Consider the following 22,590-nt stretch of genomic DNA (forward strand, 5'->3'; position numbering starts at 1 on the left):
GAGTCTAGACTATGATCACTAGGGCTCTCACGAAAACATTTTTACACTGCATACCACTTAAGTCCAGATCCAAAACGTTTTTATAAACAAATGTTGAGCACATTTTATTTATTATATATAGGCTCAGTCTAGGAGGCCAAGGCTCGGTCTGGGAGGCCAAGGCTCGGTCTGGGAGGCCGAGGTAATTGTCTAGTGGGACTAGGAAGAGCAGTCTGAGAGGCTGGGAGAATTGGCTAGTGGGACTAGGAAGAGCAGTCTGGGAGGCTGGGAGGCTAGTGGGACTAGGAAAAGCAGTCTGGGAGGCTGGGAGGCTAGTGGGACTAGGAGGATTATTTGATTGCTTAATTGGTGACTAATGTGTTTACCTGATTGTATGATTGATTATTTGTGCATATTTGTGTTATACAGACACCATGGACTCATCAGGCACTGGTGATTCGGACACTACGGGCCCTATGCCCATTGTATCAGACGACCTAGAGTCTTCGGAGCATGAGGTCCACACATCAGATGTTACCAGCACAGATGAGGATGACTTCCAGCTCTTTGCGTTACCCGATGCTGTCGACGAGCCCGCTGATGGCCCTTTTGCTGGGGACCTACCGCTCGTAGAGATCCCTGCCCCCATACCTTTGGCCGCTTATCCTGTTCTCGATATGCTTCTTGACGCCGATGTTGATGACGACGTCGATTTATTTGATGACGACCCCCTGGAGGATGATATTGAGGGCGAGGCCCTTCTAGCTGACGGTGGTCTTTTGTTGCTCGCAGATGCTCCAGCTGGGGAGTCACCTGCACACTCACCTGTCCCAGACTCTTTCGAGTCTGTGGCCTCCGCACCGTCACACACTCAGAGTGCGCAACACTTTTCTCATAGTTCAGATCCTGATAGGGCATCCTCTATTGCCCCTGCCCTGAGCTTCGCCTTTGAGCACGATATTAAGGATAATTCCGATCCTGTCTTTCCACTTGGGTTCGACCCAGATCAGGAGATCGAGTTTATACCCCTGGATCAGCCTATGGAGGACCCGGTTAACCCAGTTGACCTTGCTGACACTGCGTTTGCTGACCACGCAGATTTTGAGATGGCATTTGATGACCCCGAGCCTGCCATGGCCCCCGAGCTGGTAGCCGCTCCTGACCCTGTGTTTGAGCATGACCCTATTCACGCTGGCATACCCATTGTTGACCCTGTGATTGTCGATCTACCCGTTGATGATCACCCTGCTGATGCTCCACTACTGGAGGGCGATCATGTTGTTGCTGCAGCTCAGGCTGATGCCCCTCTTATCGCGGATGCACCCGTTGACCCTGTTGTTGCTCCCCTACCTGATCCTGTTCCCCTGGAGCCCGATCATGCGCTATTCACGACCCATATTGATCCACGTTATGCGCACACCCAGAATGGGTGGATTGACGCTGATGATGAGCTCCCACCTTTTCCCCCACATACCACCGATGCACGTCACATTGATTCCTCTTTTTCGTTCCCTCAGTTCACACCTCCAGCTCGACCTGGAGAGGGTTCCTCGGCTCATCCCTTTGGACATATGCCGGCATCTATCCCAGTTGTACCACAGTTTTCTACTGATATTCCCCCTGTTCCTCCATTCTCTGTGCCACCTTTTGATCCAGCCAGTGAGCCATTTCTCTGGACGTCACCACCTGTGATGCCGCCATCCGACCCCTACCATCCTTTCCATATGGGGTATTCTATTGAGGACGTTCTGATGTCGTTGGTTGTCCAGCAGGAGGCACTCACACGACGTATACAGGAGCTCGAGAGAGCTCAGCCACCGCCATGCCAGTGTCAGGGTCAGACCCACCCTGCTTCTTCGCAGCCCTCTCAACCATTACCACAGGACTCTGCTGCACGCCTTTTGGCACTGGAGCAGCAGATGGCGTCCTGGTTGCATTCCCAGAGAGCCATGGAGGAGGACTGGCTCCATTTGCGACGTTTGTTTTATTCCCATTTTCCCCCTCCTCCACCGCCATCAGTGTAGAGCTCTTTAGTACAGCATGGGTGGACGTTGGTGAGAAGACGGCGATTGCTCTGACTGCACAGCTACTTTTTGGAGACTGCATTCTGATTCTGACTTTTGTTGATCATGTATATGGGATGTATTGACACTGATTTGATACTCTTTTGGACTAGGGTGATGTAGCCCTTAGTCGATGATGATGTATGACACTATTATGTACTTGTACACTTTACCAAGTGGTCTCGATTTATGGCAATGCAATCGCAGTATTCTCATCATATATGATGTTTGATTGATTATTTATGTGTTATGACATGGGATGTTGTGTGATGGATATATTTATAACATGGGATGTTGTGTGATTGATATAATTGTAACATGGGATGTTATGTGATTGGTCTATTTATAACATGAGATGTTATGTATTATTACTATCATTATATACGTACGCTTTACTATGGCCTGACCCACGTGAACACATCTTTTAGAAGATGCCGCCGAGACGTCAAACGCCGATGCCTACCAATGAGGCAGAGCTTCAGCAAGTCATCGCTGCTGCCATCGCACAGTACGCCGCCTCTCAAGGAGGGACTAGTGGAAGTAATTCTGGCAATACTGGCAACAACAATCCACCTCATGGTAATACTAAGTCATTAAGACATACCATGACCTAATAGGACATCTCTAGCAAGGTTGCTAATGCCATTCATATATTGTAATGTATGTGCAGGGTGCACCTACAAGCAGTTTCTAGACTGCAAGCCTGTCAACTTTGATGGCACCGGAGGTGCTGTCGCTTTTGTTCGTTGGGCCGAGAAGACAGACTCAGTTCTCCGCATCAGCAAGTGTGCTCCAGACCAGCAAGTTACTTACATTTTCGGGCTATTCTTGGACGGAGCCCTGTCATGGTGGAATTTACAAGTGCAGACTCTTGGAGAAGCCGCAGCCTACGCAATGACATGGACCGAGCTGAAAGAGCTTATGCGTCGAAAGTATTGCTCTCGTGCTGAAATTCAAAGGTTGGAAACTGAGTTTTGGCATTTGAAGATGGAAGGTCCGAAGATCGCAGAGTATGTTCAGAGGTTTCACGACCTGTCGCATGTGGTACCTTATATGGTCACGCCAGAATTCAAGCGGATTGAGCGCTTCATTTGGGGTTTAGCTCCTCAATTCATAAGTATGGTGACCTCCTCCAAGCCTGCAACAATCACTGAGGCAATTGATCTGAGCGTGGCTCTCACTGAGGAGGCTATCCGCCTAAACAAGTTCGATGATGTCGAGACAAAGAAGAAGGAGACTCACGTCGAGTCATCCGGAGGTAACAAACGAAAGTTCTCGAACTTCAAGCAAGGCACTAGTGGGGTTATTAAGAAAGGAGAGTCAAGCGCGCCAGCCCAGGTTACAACTAGTAGTGGAAAGAAAGGAAAGGGATATATGGGCACCCAGCCCAAGTGCAACACCTGCCAGCGTCACCATTCTGGCCGATGTGGTTTAAAAGTATGTGAAGCGTGTGGGAAAACTGGTCACTCGAAGGATTCTTGTTGGGCCACTGTTGGCCGGGGAGGCCAAGGAGGATTTGGAAACAGAAACAATAACCGGGGTGGAAATGGAAATCGCCCACAAGGAAACAATGGAGGTAATGGGAATCGAGGCAACAATGCAAATCAAGTTGGTACTGGTAATGCGAACCGGAACAACAACAATCAAGCTGGAAATGGAAGTGGAAACGAGCAAAGACCAGGTTGCTTTAACTGTGATGATATTGGGCACTATAAGAGGAACTGCCCAGAATTGAACCAAGCCCGTGGAAGAGTGTTTAATATCGAAGCAAGGGAAGCGCGCCAGGATCCCAATGTCGTTACTGGTACGTTCCCTATAAACCAACGTTTTGCATCCGTTTTATTTGATACTGGCGCCGATTATAGCTTCGTATCGTTAGAGTTTAAGAATATGCTTGGGTTAGTCGCTAGTAAGTTAGATATTCCCTACTCAATCGAATTAGCTAATGGGAAGTTGGTGGAAGCCAATGAAGTTATCGGAGGTTGTGTAATCGAATTGGGAGAGCGTGAGCTTGCTCTGGATCTACTACCAGTCCAGCTGGGGAGTTTCGATGTGGTAGTAGGGATGGATTGGTTATCAGGCAACAAGGCTGAGATTGTTTGTCACGAAAAGGTCGTTCGTATCCCGACCGAAGATGGTGAAACAATTGTGGTTCATGGAGAGAAGCGAGATACGCCTTTGAGGATTATCAGCTGCCTGAAAGCGCGAAAATGTTTGGAGAAGGGATGTGCTGCCTTCCTGGCACACATTGTAGATAAGAAAGCTGCTGAGCCGAAAATCGAAGACATCCCTGTCGTGAGGGAATATCCAGAAGTCTTCCCAGAGGACTTGCCTGGATTGCTGCCTCAAAGGCAAGTGGAGTTCCGCATTGACTTAGTTCCAGGCGCCGCGCCTGTGGCTAAGGCACCTTATCGACCTGCCCCATCTGAGATGCAAGAACTGTCGACACAACTTCAAAAGTTGTTAGACAAGGGATTTATCCGACCAAGCTTCTCGCCTTGGGGAGCTCCGGTCCTGTTTGTCAAGAAGAAGGACGGTAGTTTTCGAATGTGTATCGACTACCGGGAGTTGAATAAGCTGACGATCAAGAATAGGTATCCTCTGCTAAGAATCGATGATTCATTCGATCAGCTCCAAGGTTCAAGCTATTATTCGAAGATCGATTTGCGATCTGGATACCATCAGTTAAGGATACAAGAGGAAAGTATCCCTAAGACAGCCTTCAGAACTCGTTATGGACATTACGAGTTCCTAGTTATGCTATTTGGGTTGACAAACACGCCTGCAGTTTTCATGGATTTGATGAACAGAGTTTGCAAGCCGTATTTGGATAAGTTCGTGATTGTGTTTATCGACGACATTTTGATTTACTCAAAGACAAAGGCTGAGCACGAACAACATCTAAGAGCTATTTTGGAGCTGCTGAAGAAAGAACAGTTGTATGCCAAATTCTCTAAGTGTGAGTTTTGGCTACGTGAAGTCCAATTCCTTGGACATGTGGTGAATGGAGATGGAATCCACGTGGATCCCACCAAGATCGAAGCGATCAAGAATTGGGAAACGCCAAAAACACCAACCGAGATTCGACAATTCTTGGGTTTGGCTGGCTACTATCGAAGGTTCATTGAGGATTTTTCAAAGATCGCTCAACCATTGACGCTCCTCACGCAAAAAGATAAGAAGTTTGATTGGGGAATCAAACAGGAAGAAGCGTTCCAGCTATTGAAAGATAAGCTTTGCAATGCGCCGATCTTAGCCCTACCGGAAGGTACAGACGATTTTGTGGTATATTGCGACGCTTCGCGCCAAGGTTTGGGTTGCGTGTTGATGCAACGCCAGAAAGTTATAGCTTACGCATCGCGTCAATTAAAGGTACACGAAAGGAACTATACCACGCATGATTTGGAACTCGGCGCAATGGTATTTGCTTTAAAGATCTGGAGACACTACCTATATGGTACGAAGTGTACAATCTTCACATATCATAAAAGCCTGCAACACATATTCAACCAGAAGGAGTTGAATATGAGACAGAGACGTTGGGTTGAGTTGTTGAACGACTACGACTGCGAGATAAAGTATCATCCAGGGAAGGCGAATGTGGTCGCCGACGCCCTAAGTCGAAAAGAAAGGATATCTCCGTGGGATGGAGAAGCAGTTAGTGCCAAATGAGGAAGGAACGTTATGTTTTGAGAAAAGGATTTGGGTTCCTCTGTTTGGAAGATTGAGGAAAGTTATTTTTGATGAGGCACACAAATCACGGTACTCTATCCATCCAGGAGCGGATAAGATGTACCAAGATCTTAAGGATTACTACTGGTGGCCTAGGATGAAAGGCGATGTTGCTGTTTATGTGAGCAAGTGTTTAACATGTGCCAAAGTGCAAGCTGAATACCAGAAGCCTTCAGGACTTCTGCAACAACCAGAAATTCCCAAGTGGAAATGGGAACAAATCTCCATGGATTTTATTACAAAGTTGCCAAGAACGCCAAGTGGTCATGACACTATTTGGGTAATAGTGGACCGATTAACGAAGTCAGCGCACTTCTTACCTATCCGGGAGAAGGATAATACGAGCAAGTTGGCTAAAATTTACATGAGAGAAATCGTTACGCGCCATGGAGTACCTCTCTCGATCATCTCTGATAGAGACGGAAGGTTCGTATCAAGGATTTGGCAATCCTTCTAAGAAGCTTTTGGCTCGCAATTGAATCTGAGCACTACATTTCACCCACAGACCGACGGACAAAGCGAACGGACTATTCAGACTTTGGAAGATATGCTGAGAGCATGTGTTATGGATTTGGGCGGTAGCTGGGATAAGCATTTGCCATTGGTCGAATTTTCATTCAACAACAGCTACCACACCAGTATTGGTGCCGCGTTTGAAGCTCTATATGGACGCAAGTGTAGATCACCGCTTTGTTGGTCTGATGCAGGTGATAGGCAATTGGTTGGTCCTGATATGGTCCAGGAAACCACAGACAAAATCGCACAGATCCGAGATCGCATCAAGGCGGCTCGTGATCGACAAAAGTGTTATGCGGACCGAAGAAGAAAACCTCTAGAGTTTGAGGTAGGTGATATGGTTTTGTTGAAGGTATCACCCTGGAAGGGTGTGGCACGCTTCGGGAAGCGTGGAAAGTTGAATCCGCGGTATATTGGTCCGTTTAGAATTTTGGAAAGAGTTGGGTTAGTAGCATACAAGTTGGATTTACCTGCCGAACTGAATGGTGTTCACGATACATTTCATGTATCAAATTTGAAGAAAAGTCCAACTCAAGATACCGTTGTCATTCCCACCGACGAGATTCATGTTGACGACACGCTCCATTTTGTCGAAGAACCTGTTGAGGTTACGGATTGGAAAGTGAACAAAACCCGCCGGAGCAGTGTCAAGCTCGTCAAGGTTCGTTGGAATGCCAGACATGGTCCTGAATACACCTGGGAGCGTGAGGACCGGATGAAAGAGAAATAACCCCACTTATTTCCTAAGAACCCAACATCTAGAAGCAGAACTTAAAATTTCGGGACGAAATTTTTCTAACGGGGGGAGAATGTGACAACCCTCACTAAAACAGGTATCTGTACAACTTAATTAATATATAATTACTGCTTAATTACTGTGCTTGCTTGAAATTGTGGATAAACTACTACTTGGATACTGATACATGTACATACTTGCATCATACTCTATTTGCTGTCACTCTATTATTTACATACTGAACTCTAGTGACAACCTTGATGCACAAAAGCACAGTAGCACAATGAACGGATAACCCATCAAACATGCTGATATAGCCAGCATCAGGCAGACACTGCCTCTAAGGCCTGTATGAGCCAGAGATAGTTACTACACTAGTAGTGAGTGTAGGGATACGAGGGTTGTAGAACTGCGTCACTAGGTATAAGTTACAGTGACCGGATGTGCCTAAAACGTACTCTAAGTACAAAACTCAGCACTTTAAATAAAAATTCAGCATTAAGCTAACTAATAAAGTGCCAAAACATGAGAAAAATATTACTAGACGCTTTCCAAAGTGTCGGGAATAAGTTGTGTCACTAAAAATAATATTAACGACACTTTAAAGCTTTGTTAAGCACTTTAACGGATCACTATCCAACCGAACAACCGGACTATACCCGGAACATGAAAATATTGCCATTAACATTGTTTCTCTTTTTCTGAGCGAGTTAGCGTCTCCGAATACCCTAACACCTGCTATAATGCATAACACGCTAGTAACCGAGTTAACCTCCAACTTAACTTAACTTTACCTTAACTATTAGTTGAAATCTAACTAAGGACCCCCCCTCTAACCGAATTCGGTCCCCAAGGGACACCCTTGTCCTATTTTTGATTAAAATAATCACTCTTGTCTAATATCAATTAGACATATGATCCTTTGGTTAATTGTGCTTATGTTTGTCTATAAGAACAAGTCTTGGTCCATCATTCATTCCATCACAACAAACTCAACAAAAACACTCTCTCCCTCTCTCTTGGTTCTCCGAACACCACCCACAACCATCCATCCATTTTCGATTTCCTTCAACCCATTCCAAGTAACTACAAGTGACAAGGAACTCATACAAGGAAGCTTGGTGCGTTCGGATCGTGAAGGACCTCACCACATTGCTTTTGTCCACTCATTCTTCGACTAGTTTCTTCCCTAGCCTCGAGCTAGTAGTAAGTGACTTCAAACACACTCTTGATCTATTCTAAAGTGGTTAAAACGAACTTTGTCGGTTAAAACTCATGAACTTACAAGATGACATACTAAAAGTTTACATAAATGATGAACATGTTGGTTAAAAGCAATGATGTTGTGTAAATCTTGTAAAACTTGTTTTGTTGTAATTATTTAGTGCCGATCTATGTTGTGGTAGCTCGGATCATCATCTAACCCGGATTAGTCATGTTCATGAATCATGACATAGAGTATGTTTAAGTGTAAAAAGGGGTTAAATGATGAACACTACTACTTACGAAGCATGAACTTGTGTAAAAACGATTTTACTTATGAAATAGTGTTCAAAACTAGTAGATCTACGGATCTACACGTGGTATTTTCAAAGAACCAAGCGTCAAAGAAAACATATTTTAAAACCGGATTTTTCATAAACAAGAGTGATTTTTGTAAACACACAAGTGTGTAAACACTTGTGTAACACAAAGTTTCGACAAAAGAACTATTTTTGTGAGTGTTGACAAGAAGTTGTAAAGACGAAGCTTCTTTAAAAACAAGATTTTCAAGAAACCGAATTGATCCATACAAAGATCCACTAAGAATAACGGAAAGTTACTACATATTTTGGATAAACCGCAAGTTCATGTATTTTTGCGATTTATATCTATTTTTGACTAGTTTGGTGTTGAAATGTTGTTTGATAATGTTGGGAACATTGTTGGTTTGAATTTTAAAAGAAAATGATACGCTTGAAAGCGTGGCCACCTCCAGTTACAGGGGAAACTCTGGCGAAATTTTTCTAAAAACCTAACACTTGGAAACATTTTCACCACATGTGTTATAAATGTGTTTTTAACTTGTTTTCAAAAATATAAATTTCGCCACGACTTTATTTACAAAATATCGGAGGTGGGATTTTCACAAAATAAAACTTGCTAAAATATTTATTTAGTATATATATTTTCCGTAACATCACTTGTATAAATGTTTATGATTATTTTGTGAACTATGCAGATATTATTTTTAGGGTAAAAATAATATTACCAAATGTTAACGGTTCCAAAATAATACGAACGCCTTTACGATAAATATTTAAGTTACCACGGTATAATTATTACCACTCAACCTCTATCTGTAACTTACGCGTTTTCGGAAAATACTAGTGAACGCGTATTTTGACAAAGGTATTATTTTGGAAAATTATAAGGATTAAAATATAAAATTTTTGGGAAAAATATTTATATTTTGGGAGTTAGAAATAAAATATATTTTAAGTGAGACTTAATAATATATTTCGAATTTTACGAACGCGCATGTATTAAAACCCCCATCCTTGGGAAGGAAAATATTTACCAAAATAATTACTAAGTGTAATTACGAAATAGTTGTCTAACTATTTCCCAAAAACTTAAACCTTAAGGCACGGCCGTCTGTCTAATAGATTTAGTACGTGTAGGTCGTCGCTCAGCGGTTTGATCAGGAGATTTACTTGGTAGAGACGCACCACAGTGAGTTCATGTCCCCCTTTTCTCTTAACTGTTTTCAGTTTTCTAAACTGCGGGGGTGAAATACATGTTACTATGTTTACGGATACTTTTATACATGGTATGGTTAGCGTAAGGAGGGTTACTACTTAGATCATGTGAGTGGGTAGGCGGAAACTTGAGGCCATTAATCCTCATTGTAGGACCGAGGGACAGTAGCGGTAGATCTATCTGGGTGTAGCGAGCCCAGCCCCAGGCCCAGCATAACGGACCTCGGGGTGACTTTGTACCCAACGCATAAATCCGCTAGGTTTGAGTCTTCCTACTTGCACTTCACATATATCAATGGTCTTGCAAACCATTGGTGATCTCTTTTTCCTTATTTGCTACATACCAGGAATTTTTATACTTACAAAGGTTTTATTACTCACTTACACATGAACTCGCTCAACATTATTGTTGATTTTTCCCAACTTACATGTATTTCAGGGAACTAAAGATCTGGCGCGGTATGTTTCGTTTTCCCGCTGCATAAGATTTACGAGGTCATCCAAGTTTAAGGGATGTGACTTTTTCCTGGACGAGTCACTGTTCTTAAACTGTGTTTATTTCATGTTGATGTGTGTGTCTTCTGAACAATGTTTTATGTTTCATGTTGTAGTTTCCGTTGCATGAGTCAACGCCGTAAGACAAGGTTATGTTACTTATGTTTTAAAACTTAATCCTATGGATGATCTTGCATGGTTTTTATTTCATATAGCTTTGTTATGATTAAGCTATGGTATTAAGAAGTCACACCAAATTAACCACGCTTCCGCAAAGCCAGGGTGTGACAGAATATGTTTAGTATTAGTAACTTTGCCCATGTTTTCACCTGCATTCATAAAAACGCCAAATTAAAACCACCCACAATAGATTTGTCCTCTAATATTTTTTTTGTAGACATTTTCAATTGTTGTTTGCATTACTCACCAACTTGCCTACTGTCCGGAAACTTCTTGTGTAAATACTTTGCACAGTCCTGCAAAGTGGTAGAATGATGGATAAATTTCATTAAACTTGTGCTGTAATTCATTTTTTAGAATATGCATATATTTTACCGACTCGTTAAGAGAATTGTCCAAAAGCTACAATAAATGGCACGGATTCAAGATCTCTAACAATACCTTCGGCACTCTCCACATGGTTATAATTTCTCCTCTTCAACAATACCTTCGGCACTCTCCAATTCATAGATTCGCAGCACAACAAACTCCTCAATTGGTGTGCTTACTTGTTTTGACCAGCTTGACCCGTTTGACAAACTTTGACCAAAACCCAAAGAGCTTCAAATCAGTCAAGAAAGGAACCCAAATCGGATTATATCAGTCTTGAAAAGCATAAAACAACAGTATGATAATTCAGACTCGTCCATACTGAGCCTCGTCCCCAAATCACTTACGAACTCGAATTAAGAATTAATTGGACGAACAATAAAAAAATGAAAACAAAATAATCTCAACTACCAGCAATTTTGCATGAGTTTCCAGCTTCTGTGACGAACCTCTTCATAATCTCGACTACCAGCAATTTTCTTTAGTAGATCAAGTCGTTGTGAATCTTTCATCACAGTCAATAATGATATCTACAATAAATTCACTTCTATCACCAGACTTTTGCTCCATGAACCAGGTTTTGTCAAAACATTTTACATTTCAATCATCTGTGGCTGACCCGTTTGACCCGGCCCAGCTGCAGAACCTTATCAAGTGGCCCGTTTGTTGAGCCCGCCACGATTAATCGTTACAATATAATCATAACATTATACCAGTAACACATCTTTTTCTTAATTTTATTTAAAAAAAAATCACAACATAAGCTTCACAAATATTGATATGGTCATCTTCAGCCTTATATTCATGTTTCAAAGGTAATAATTAGTGAAAATAAATATAATTAAAGATTAAACTGGTGCGTACCTGCTAGGGATGAGCACGGTACCGAACCGATACCGATCCCGACAATCCCGATTCCGATTTTCCTCAAAAATTGATCCCGATCCCGATCCCGAATACAAGCGGTATGGTATCGGTATGGTACCGGTATCGGTACCGGTTTTCCGGTATGATACCGAAAAATACCGAATTCTTAAATTGATAAATTGCCACCAAAATCATCAACCAGCTCTGTCCACCACTTTGGATACCAAGATTTGCCAAAAAAGTTAGTCATGCTCATCCATGTAAGAAATAACCTCAGCCATCATTCACTTCATTGGAAACTTTGTTTATGACAAAAAAAAAGTTCAAAACATTGCACCAAAATAACATCAGCCAAACAAGTTCAAAACATTCACTTCATTAAGAAATAACATCAGCCAAAAAAGTTAAAGTCATATACAAGACATACTAGAGACATCATTCCTTCATCACACAGTAGAGTAGTAGAATGACAAAAAACAAGTTCGAAACATTGCACCAAAATACTAAATTACCATCATTCATCAGTCATCATAGTAACTTCTCTGGACCAAAAATGTCAAAACATTTCACTACATTCCATTCAAGTTTTCTTAAGCCTTATCATGCACCATCCCTTTCCCTTTTCCATTTTGTTGTATTGCATCTTCAATTTCTAAAAAAAAAGAATCCGAACAAGGTTAACACTTAACACCTATTATACATGTAAAGAACTAGTAGTCTACTTCTACAATAGTACAATTTACCTAGGGCAATGTCGTCGTCCTTTAATATGTCGTTCACATCATCCAAAATCGGTTTTCTTGACTTTCTCACCCAATATTGGGTGCAAATCAAAGCTTCAACTATGTTAGTTGACAAGCGTGTTTTGTACACGACCACTAGTGCTAATGGCTGATTCGGATGCAACCGTGGAAATTTGAATTGCCAAAATATCTAACAATTATACAAATTATTAATAAACAACAATAATGTAACAAGTAATGAAAAAAAACACAATAAAAGGCAAGTCAATTTACCTCTAGCCATGCGAGATACAACTGGAAATCTAATTGCGTTTTGTTTCCACCACTTAAGTATATCAAATCGGATATCAAAATTCATTCTTGGCTCATCTAAGTACCTCTTTAACTCAGAATCTATACCAACCGATTTGCTTTCTTCTTTACTCAGAAACTCCGTGAAGAAGTCATTGCCCTCGTCACTTCTAACGACGTCATCGTTACGTGCTTCTTGGGATGCCGAATTGTAATCAACAGTGTCAAATTTTTCCGTGTATGTTTGAAATAGCTCATGTAACCTACTCTTAATATCAAACACCTTCAATGATACCATCTTTTTAACGTCTTCTTTAGTCACATGGTCATTCTCGGTTATTTCAGAGGTAATCATCTTCGTAAAACAATGCTCAACAAAATATAACTTCATGGTAGGATCCAAAATAACAGCAAAATACATGAAATCGTTAAGTTTGTCAAACTCCCCCCCAATACTTGCCGTATTTCCCACGCATCGACCTAACCATTGTAGCAAAATTCGGATCGCAGTCCCACACCCGTAGATGTTTATCCACATCTAGGATTTCTCTAAAAAATAAGTGAGCCAAGGGCTTTGATGTGGCTGATACAATTTCTGTTTTCGTCTTGAACTTTTCTAGAAATTTAACCAACTTTTGACAAGCACCAAAGTCTGAATGTTCAGGTAGCCTTTCTAAATCATGAATATAACTATTATCTTCAAGTTCATAAGAGAAAAACGCCTCCCTCAAATCCACCGCCATTTTCAACATTTCATAGGTGGAATTCCACCTAGTAGGCATATCTCCACACAAAAACTTAGTTGATTCAATATTTGATTCTTGGATGCACTTTTTGAACTTGGTTATTCTTTGTGATGAGTGCCGAATATATCTAATTGCTTTTCGCAAACAATCAACATGATACCTGTTTTCTGATAAACCATCTTTGACAATTAAGTTTAGTATGTGTGCCATACACCTGATATGAAAATGCTTCCCCTCAGCATACAAATTAGGCAACTTTCTTAACAGATAATCAATCGCCTTGTCATTACTAGAAGCGTTGTCTACCGTCATGGTCATAACATTTTTAAAACCCCAACCATGAATACAGTGCAATAACTCTTGACCAATATCCTCCCCCTTATGACTATGAATGGGTCTAAAATTAATGGTGCGTTTATGCATTACCCAATCATCATCAATGAAATGTGCCGTTACAACCATATAGTTAACCCGTTGACATGAGGATGTCCAAGTGTCGGTAGTTAAGTGAACTGTGTTGGTGGGTTTACTTAGATATGCTAACAGTTTATTCCTTTCCTCGATATAGTACTTTCTAATATCTCTAGACAACTTATGTCGTGATGGCAAATTGAATCTTCCATTCAAAGCATTGGTGCACTCAATAAAAACCGGATTTTCCACAAGCTTTAACGGTAATTCGGCGACAATAATCAAATCTAGTAATGCTTTCTTGATTCTAGCCTCATCATGTTTCCAAATGCTCACACTACCTTCCCCGCTAGCTTCTTTTTCAAACACTAAAGTACTTTGACTACCAAGTACCTCGGGATTTTTTTGACAAGATAAAGCGTGCGTTTTGATACCAGACGTACCGTTTCTTTTTGGATCAGCTTTAATGTCACTTTTGCAATACTTGCAATTTCCGTACTTCCGACTCACTCCGTCAGGTTCTTCTAGATAAACGACATCAAAATGAACCCACCACTCACTTTTGACTCCTTTTTTAGCTTTCTTTTGGGGGGTTTTTTTCTTTGTTGGTTGTTTTCTCTTACGACTTGATTCCACTTTGTCATTACATGTTTCCTTAACCGATTCCTAATCATCATCAAGTTGGAAATGGTCATGAGGGGTATCATCAACAAGCGTTTCGCCTTCCTCCTATCCATATATAATCCACACAAAAAAGTAAGCTTATACTAAACAAACTTACCAAGTTACTAACATAACTTGAAAAATGAATAAGCATACTTACTTGACTAGAAGGCGGTCCATTCAAAGATGCCATTTGGATTCTTGCTATTATACTCAGCTGAAGAAAAAAACAGATAATAAGGTATGTAAGAACTCTTTTATTAAACATGTATCACAGTTCTCATGAGATGAACAAAACAGATAACTCTTAAGAACTAAAAACATGATCATAAAGTATGTAAATAATATGGATTTATTTATAATATTTTCATTTCTTTTCAACCCTTTTTAATTTTTCATACTAACAAGTAAGAACTCTTTTATGGTTGTAACTTGTAAGTAAACCACTGTTGCTATAAAGTATAAACTCATTTTGATTTTTCATTCAAAGTATGTAAGTAATAACTAATAAATGCTCTTTCTGTTGCTTCCACACAAAGATTATTCAATAATACTTGCTATAATACAAAAGAAGCTAAAACGACCCTTCTACTACCCAGCTTGACACCTCCCAAAACAAAGTCACCTACAAATTCTACCACAAAATGTAAGACAGTAAGAGTGTACCTTGATTTGTTCAGCAATGAGACAAAATTAGGGCACTTACAAAACACCCACAAGTCCAGTGGGAAAGAACAAACAAAGACAATCACCAGTTCACCACTGACCCTTAAATTTTTTTTTTTTTTTACAGAACTTCTGATGGAGCGGAGCAACGGGTTAAGACCTAGGGGGAATTGGGATCGTCATGTTTTGTTTCTGAAGTTGGATTTGGGATTTGATTTGGATTAGGTAAGGGATATGAGATAATGAGAAGACTTACAGTTCACCACCCTAGTTCTAAATTACATTTCACCACCCTACTACCACCCTACTTGAAACTTGAAACTTTCAACTTCTTCAGTAAGCATGGGAAATATGGGTGGGAAATGGGATTTAAGTGGGATCACTTGATTTAATTCGGTACTGCTATAGTGCCAAGTTTGTAAATGGTATATTCCCTTTTAAATATGCTAACCTCACAATCGGTATTAATTCGGTATTACCGAAAAATACCGATACCGATCCCGCAAAATCCCGATCCCGAAAAATAGTAAAACGTAATACCGATACCGATACCGAATACAAGCGGTATGGTATCGGTACGGTACGGTATCGGGATGGTATCGGTACGGTATCGGTATCCGGTACCACATGCTCATCCCTAGTACCTGCATGTATGAGAAGGGGAGGAAGGGGGAATTACTTGTCTAGAACCATGGCGAGAGAGGCAAAGTTATTTATCAAACACCTGGAGTGCAAAAACACATATTTCAATTAAACAAAATACTATCAACATGTGCTATTTTCAACAGAACCCCTAGAATTACTTTCAAATCCGACATACATCACATAATTTGATATATGCATACATGTAGAACAGCAGAGTAAGCACTATATTGTATTGTGTATAAACAAACGTATTCTTGAAATCACTCATGGGAATTTAGTAATTCCTTTTCTTGCCACCTAACCATTGAACCCAATAATAACCAACACAATATAGTGTAAGCCCTAACAATCGACCACCAATGAGCAACATCAAATGATATCGGAAATTATCATTTAAAAAGCATTAAACAGAGGTTAATACCAACCTCAAGTGAAACTTTCTATTCCAATGTGGTTCTGGTGTCTGAAACTCCTCCTTGATTCATCATATCACACCATAAGGTTCTTCCTGCTGAAAACAAAACAACAGTTAAAACCTCAAATTTTAATAAAAACAATGATAAATAATATGAAGAAAAACCCTAAGTAAATCGGCGGAAAGAAGAAATCAAAGTTACGAACCTGTAAAGTCAATTCAGAAGGAAATAAGTGGTGGCGGACGATCTGTGGATTGGATGGGGGCTGAAAAAGAAGAAATTTGATGGTGCGATGACATCAGTGCTAGTGCTGAAGCAATAGATGAAACAAACGACCCAAAGGATTGATTGAGAGCGATGACCAACAAAGCCGCAGAGGAAGAAACCTAGGGTGCCAATACCAACAACAAAGCCGCAGAGGAAGAAACCTAGGGTTTATGTACTATGAAACGGGAAAGCAATCAGGAAAAAGGAAAGATGTATTTGATTGAAGAGAGAGGCGGGGTGAAGAAACGTACCTGAGAAGGAGAATAGAGGAGAATAGAGGAAAAGAGAGTTTGGCGCCCATAGTGAATTATCTTGATTAAGAGGGTGTCCACATCGGCTAAGAATAGCCCTTGTGGCTAAGAATAGCCAAACAGTAACAAAATCAAACATTAGAAATAAGGTGCCAGTAAGAAAAAAAGTATTACCTTCCTTTTGGGTTGGTTCCTTGATGTATCAGGATGAGTATTTTTCATATTGCAAAAGTTAAAAAAAATGCAAACATATTCCCTGAATATATGTTCCACTAAAGACTACTATTCTTACTCGCAAAATGTGAATCAAGAAAGTTAAAAAAGTAAAATATATAACCTTACTTGAGTGTGTGATGAGGAGAAAAAGAAAGCTTCAAAAATATCACATAATTCAGGTGTTTTATAATCTGCAATAGCTTCCGATGGCATTCTAAGATCTTGCACTGTCAACCATGCCATGATATGAAAAATACTCATCCTAATACGTCAAGGTCAAAATCAAACAATGGTTATCTGTTAGGATCTGAGTTTGGATTGATTGTGATTTGTGTTTGAATTTAGATGAACAAATGAAAGAGTAGTGCAGTGGAATTTAATGGAACCAAACTTTTCACAATCAAACAGAAGAAATGCTATCAATCATACATTTTCTAACACTGAATCAAATGATTAAATTTATTTTTAAACTCTGATTACAATGTGTGTATGATATGCAAACTCCCCCTCAGCCTTAGCTCAGTGTTTGTTCGTGCAGAAAGAAGATGGTAAATGAGCTAAACAGAACAGTACAGAGTATTGTTCTCTTTATAGGCACTTGCAAACCACTGAGCATCAAAGCTGACGTCACCATGAAAGTGACATCTAACCTCCTAACAAACTCTAACCTCTGATCTATACAAACACTGCTATGCTAACTACTGATATTACATTTGAATGCATAAACTAAACATAAACTGCTGCTGCATCCTTCCACTGCTGTGAACCCAGCAGTACTTGTCATGATCAGCAGGGCTTGAAACAAGGCAGTATATTGAGCAGCAGAGCTTTAGTTCTTCTATCAGACTTTGTCTTGGTCAGCAGTTATAGGTCAGCAGATTGCATGATCAGCAGATAGGAGGTCAGCTGTCACACCCCGATTTCCACGTGTCTCACCAGTGGGCCCGGTGGGGGATTACCGTGACGATGTTGGCAACAATATAGTCAAACCACACAATTATATAATGCACAGCGGAAGCTTAAGATAAATATATAAACTTCAACCTCTGGTTGTAATATCAAATGTATTACAGAAGTTGAATATATCCACAGCGGATCAAAAAGTAATAAATATTGTTCATTCAGATGCAGCATCGAGTTTGCGAGACTATGTACGATGCTTAGGACGCCTATACCAGCCCATTTCGTATAGTACCTGCACTTAATCTTTTTGGGGAAAATACGTCAGTTTACACTGGTAAATACATTCAACTGACACATTTGAAAATGTTTATTAAAATTGATTTGAATGCACAAGGCACAAACTCTTTTATAACTTGGGAAAATTATTAAAATCTTGTGAACGTTTTACATGTTCTTTTATGCGTTCAGTAGCCCGGGTCGTGCCGGGTTAAAGATTTATAGACACACCATATTGCGTAAAACCGTAGTATAAAAACCAACGGCTACGTCTTTTAATTTAATGTCGACAATATATACCGGGTGTACGCCTACACCGGGATGTCGATGGTCGTGGCCATTTCGTAAAATGATGCCAAGGATATCCGGGACAACGGTCATTAAACCCCCCAAAGGCTTTTAAGAAACAAAACTGTTTAAATGAGCCGATCATATTATTTAATTAACCACCTAAGCGATGGAAGAATATAATGCTCAATCAAGCGGTATTAACATACCGTAACCCAAGCCCATATAGGGGAAATAAGTTAAAGTATTTACCTTTGCAAGTATATTTCCTTAATTTGGATTAAATCACCGATAGCTTTTACTGGGGCTCCTAATCTGGAACGAAGGTTTTAATTAACCTCTTAGAATCCTAACGAGTCGTTATAATGGCCGTAGCCTAGACCGGTTGGTTCCGATATGTGAATGCGGTTTAATCGCGTGAAAAGGCGAAAACCGAGAATGGAATGTGATCCTGCCCCAAATAAGTTCAGAGACTTGTTTTATATGGGTTCAAGGTTCACACTCTGGATTTTGGGGTTCAAATAATATAATTTGACCCGTATCGGCTAATTTATGAAAACTAGTTTCATAAGCCGAACCGTGCGCGCAATAGGCGAAACGGTTAACCATGAGAGTCGTACGCTTATTTCCTAAGTCAATATGCCTTAAAGAGGTTGTGGTATCAGTAGGATACCTCCCGTGATGCCCGTAACGAGTTTAAGTTGATATTACGCCCCGTGGGGACTTTTCGGTCATTTTAAAGACTTTTAAAAGAGCTTTTCGAGTTCTACAGGAAATCTGAGTTTCCCGAACAGCTTATAAAGTTTAAAATACTTTATTTATTATTAAAAATCAGTAGCAACTGGAATCGGGTCAAAAGACCTTGTAGAACTCATGTTTTGGCCGAAAAGGGCATATTCGGTATTTACCGAACCGTAGCCATAACCGCAGGTTATGAGCGAGGTAAAAATTATTAAAAATTCCCAAAATATTATTTTAATATAGTGGGTAAAAGTTTTGGTGACGAAATCTTGGTTTAGATAGGTGTTATGCTAATTGCGCCGTTAATTGCTAAAGTTTACTTTAAATGCGCCATTTAGCATAACTCTCATTCTAGACCTCGGATTGACGTGAAACTTTATGGACAGGCTTATAATTTAATAAGCAAGGTTCTGGTCCGTTCACGTGTCCGAAATACTTGTTTTATTTTCAAAATGGCGTTACGGTCAACTTTTAGGCGATTAACGGAAATGCGTAAAAGACTCGGATAACTCATGAACCGATCACAGAGGTTTATACCAACATGTGACCTGGTCCTAAGAGAGTCCTAAGGTATGCCTATACCTCACTAAAACGGGTCAGAACTGAAGTCAAAGCAAAAGTCAAACTTTTGCGACATTCGGCTCCGAACCGGTTCAATATAGCAAATGGTCGATTCAAACGAACGCAAACAAGTTTATATACTTAATATCATATTTTATGAGTGTCAAAACAGGTTTCTTAGTATGTACATTACAGATTATGCATAAATCGCTAAATTGCTTTCTGTTGACTTTTTAAGTGCGCGTTTGACTCGATATTTGACATAGTTAGAGTGGTGATCAAGGGGAACCCTTTTAGAGGTTTATTACCCACATAAATACCAACTCAAAACCACTTTTGATTCGTCATAAGACTGAACCATTTGCAAGTTATTGTAATGACAACCGTTAGTTACGACGGTTGTGTTTATGAGCTATAACTATGAAAATGCAGACCAAAATGGTTATGAACGACTTACAGAAGTGGTAACTTGCTTAGAGAGCAGTAGAGAATGCTAGAGGGCCTTTGGATTGATCATATAGAAGAGTTTGAAGTGTGGTGAACTTATGAACCAAAGGTGCTTATTTATAGTGTTCACAAGCCCTCAAGATCATCACAACTCAGTCTACATTTGATCATGGATCATGGGCAGGTGTCCCTAAGTGATATGGGTCGAGTAGGGGGCACCCATGCTCCATTAATTGGTTGTTTGGTCGTTCAAAGGCTCCAAAAGGCAAAATGTTACAACTTTCTGCATCTGGGCGCTTTACGCGACCCGCATGGGAGTTCCATGCGTTTATAATGCGGGTCGCCTGATATTCAAATATCAGACGCGTAAAACAGGAGGCTCGCGACCCGCCTCAACTTATCCCTAACCTTCACGCGGGTCGCGAGAGGTTATAATTTCAGAAATTTTAAATCTTTTGTCATGATTACGAAATCCTGGTAATTAATAACGAAATCTTTCGTAATGATTTACCTGACCTTTCGGGTCTGAAGGGGTAACTTTGCGGTTTGGCCCTCGGTTATTTACCGATAGGGGCCTCGTGTTATTTACCCGCCTTATTAAGTCCCCGGTTAGTTTATTAATTACTTGGAAAGCCTTAACTTTCACTGTTGACGCTTTTAACCCTTCTCATACGAATTTGAGTATAACTCTCTCGCTTTAAGACGGAACTTCGCGGAATTTATACAGTATATTCTAGTGAGCGTATAACACTGTTACGAAGCCTTGGGAACGTTAAAGGGTCACTCAGAGGTATAATTAAACATGTTGACACCGTTAACCCCTGTAGCTCGTAATCGCTCACTTTCTTCCGCGTTTCGCTTTCGTACGATCTACGTTCTATTCGTTTGAAGGTACAAGCATTATTTAGGGTTACTATACAGTATATTTACCCTTGTTGACATTTATAACCCTCGAATTTATATACTTTCAAGGTTTGTCAAAATTAATCCTTTATTCAATATTAATGCCACGTGTAAACAAATGACACGTGTTAACACATTATTGGACGCAAAAATTCGAGGTGTTACATCAGCAGATGTTGAAACCACTTTCAAGGGGAGAGACTTGCAACCAGACATCTGCTTATTTTGAATCTACTGCTGTGATCCAGTTTTGGCTTTTATTATCTGTTCCTTTGATAGGGTTCAATCCCAACAATCTCCCCCTGGAACAGATAATGCCAAAACTCTCCATTATTGTAGATTTTTATTGCCTCAACAACAGTTCCCTTATTTGCCCTTTGAATTGTAGTTCGAAGGTTAAGGCATCTGTATCAACTTCATCCCTGCTAAGTGGAAGATCAAGGAGATCCTGCAAATCTTCAAGTCTCAGGCCAAGAGCTTGTTCCCTTGTAAATTTTTTCACTTCGCCATCTGCCATGACCATAGTCAATACGTGGTTCTGTTTGTCTGTTTTCCACTCTTGTATTTTAGGCGAGATGGGTTTCTTGGGAGATTTTTATTTGTTGAGGAATTTGGTGAGGTTGGCCTATTCATAACTGGCTGAGCAGTATGTGCATATTTTTCCAGTTCAAATTCTTCTTTCAACATTACCAACGTGCCCGTTTTCACAATGGCATTTCCAGTAAGAATCTCTTGAACTGTTTCAGAACCTAACTGGCTTTGTCTCCTTCTTTTGTAGATAGCAGTACCAGCAGGAGCAGTGGTTTTTACAATCGGTACGTGCTTTCTGCGAAGCTTCTTCACCTGTCGATCTTCAATCGATAAAGGTTTTTCTATGAACTTTAAGCTCTCATCTATATGCACATCTGTATGTGGAATCACCAACGATTCATCGGCGAAGCACTTTTTGAGATTGCAGATGTGGAACACATTGTGAATTCCATTGAGCTCTTCAGGCAAGTTCAACTTATAGGCGACTGACCTGACCCGTTCAATGACCTCAAAAGGTCCTATGTATCTCGGACTCAGTTTGCCTTTCTTGCCGAAACGCATCACCCCCTTCCAGGGTGATACCTTAAGCAACACTTTTTCACCTACTTCGAAGTGAAGATCCTTACGTTTTGGATCAGCGTAGCTTTTCTGCCTATCGCGGGCAGCCTTGAGACGTTCCCGGATCTGGACAATCTTGTCCGTTGTCTGAAAAACAATCTCTGGTCCTGATAATTGGACGTCTCCTACTTTCGCCCAACAAACAGGCGATCTACATTTCCTACCGTATAATGCCTCGAAAGGCGCAGCCTTTATGCTGGTGTGGTAGCTATTATTGTGACAACTCGTACTTTAGACCTACCTTGTGTAACGTTACGTGCTTATGTAAAACGATATGATTTTCTTGGTGAATATTACTTTTGATTTGTGCTATGTTATTATGTATTGCA

General features: G+C 40.5%; 2 long non-coding RNA genes across 4 annotated transcripts in view; both read right to left on the reverse strand.

The window, feature by feature from the left end:
* The window catches only part of LOC118479848, a 65,193-nt gene that overhangs the window by 8,024 nt on the left and 34,579 nt on the right, over positions 1 to 22,590 (reverse strand). For 2 of the 3 annotated variants that reach the window (XR_004861034.1, XR_004861035.1), the window contains exons 3-4: positions 15,843 to 15,922; positions 11,570 to 11,675 (exon numbers count right to left, since the gene is read on the reverse strand). This is a non-coding gene — a long non-coding RNA (uncharacterized LOC118479848). Of the gene's footprint in view, positions 1 to 11,222; positions 11,342 to 11,569; positions 11,676 to 15,842; positions 15,923 to 22,590 lie in introns of those variants that run through there. The other variant, XR_004861036.1, reaches the window with a different exon arrangement.
* Positions 10,552 to 10,999, reverse strand: LOC118479850. Its single transcript, XR_004861038.1, has 3 exons — positions 10,884 to 10,999; positions 10,690 to 10,738; positions 10,552 to 10,591 (listed from the first exon to the last, which is right to left on the reverse strand). It is a non-coding gene; the product is annotated as an uncharacterized LOC118479850 (long non-coding RNA).

The sequence above is a fragment of the Helianthus annuus genome, chromosome 6, assembly GCF_002127325.2.
Source record: "Helianthus annuus cultivar XRQ/B chromosome 6, HanXRQr2.0-SUNRISE, whole genome shotgun sequence".
Lineage (NCBI taxonomy): Eukaryota > Viridiplantae > Streptophyta > Magnoliopsida > Asterales > Asteraceae > Helianthus > Helianthus annuus.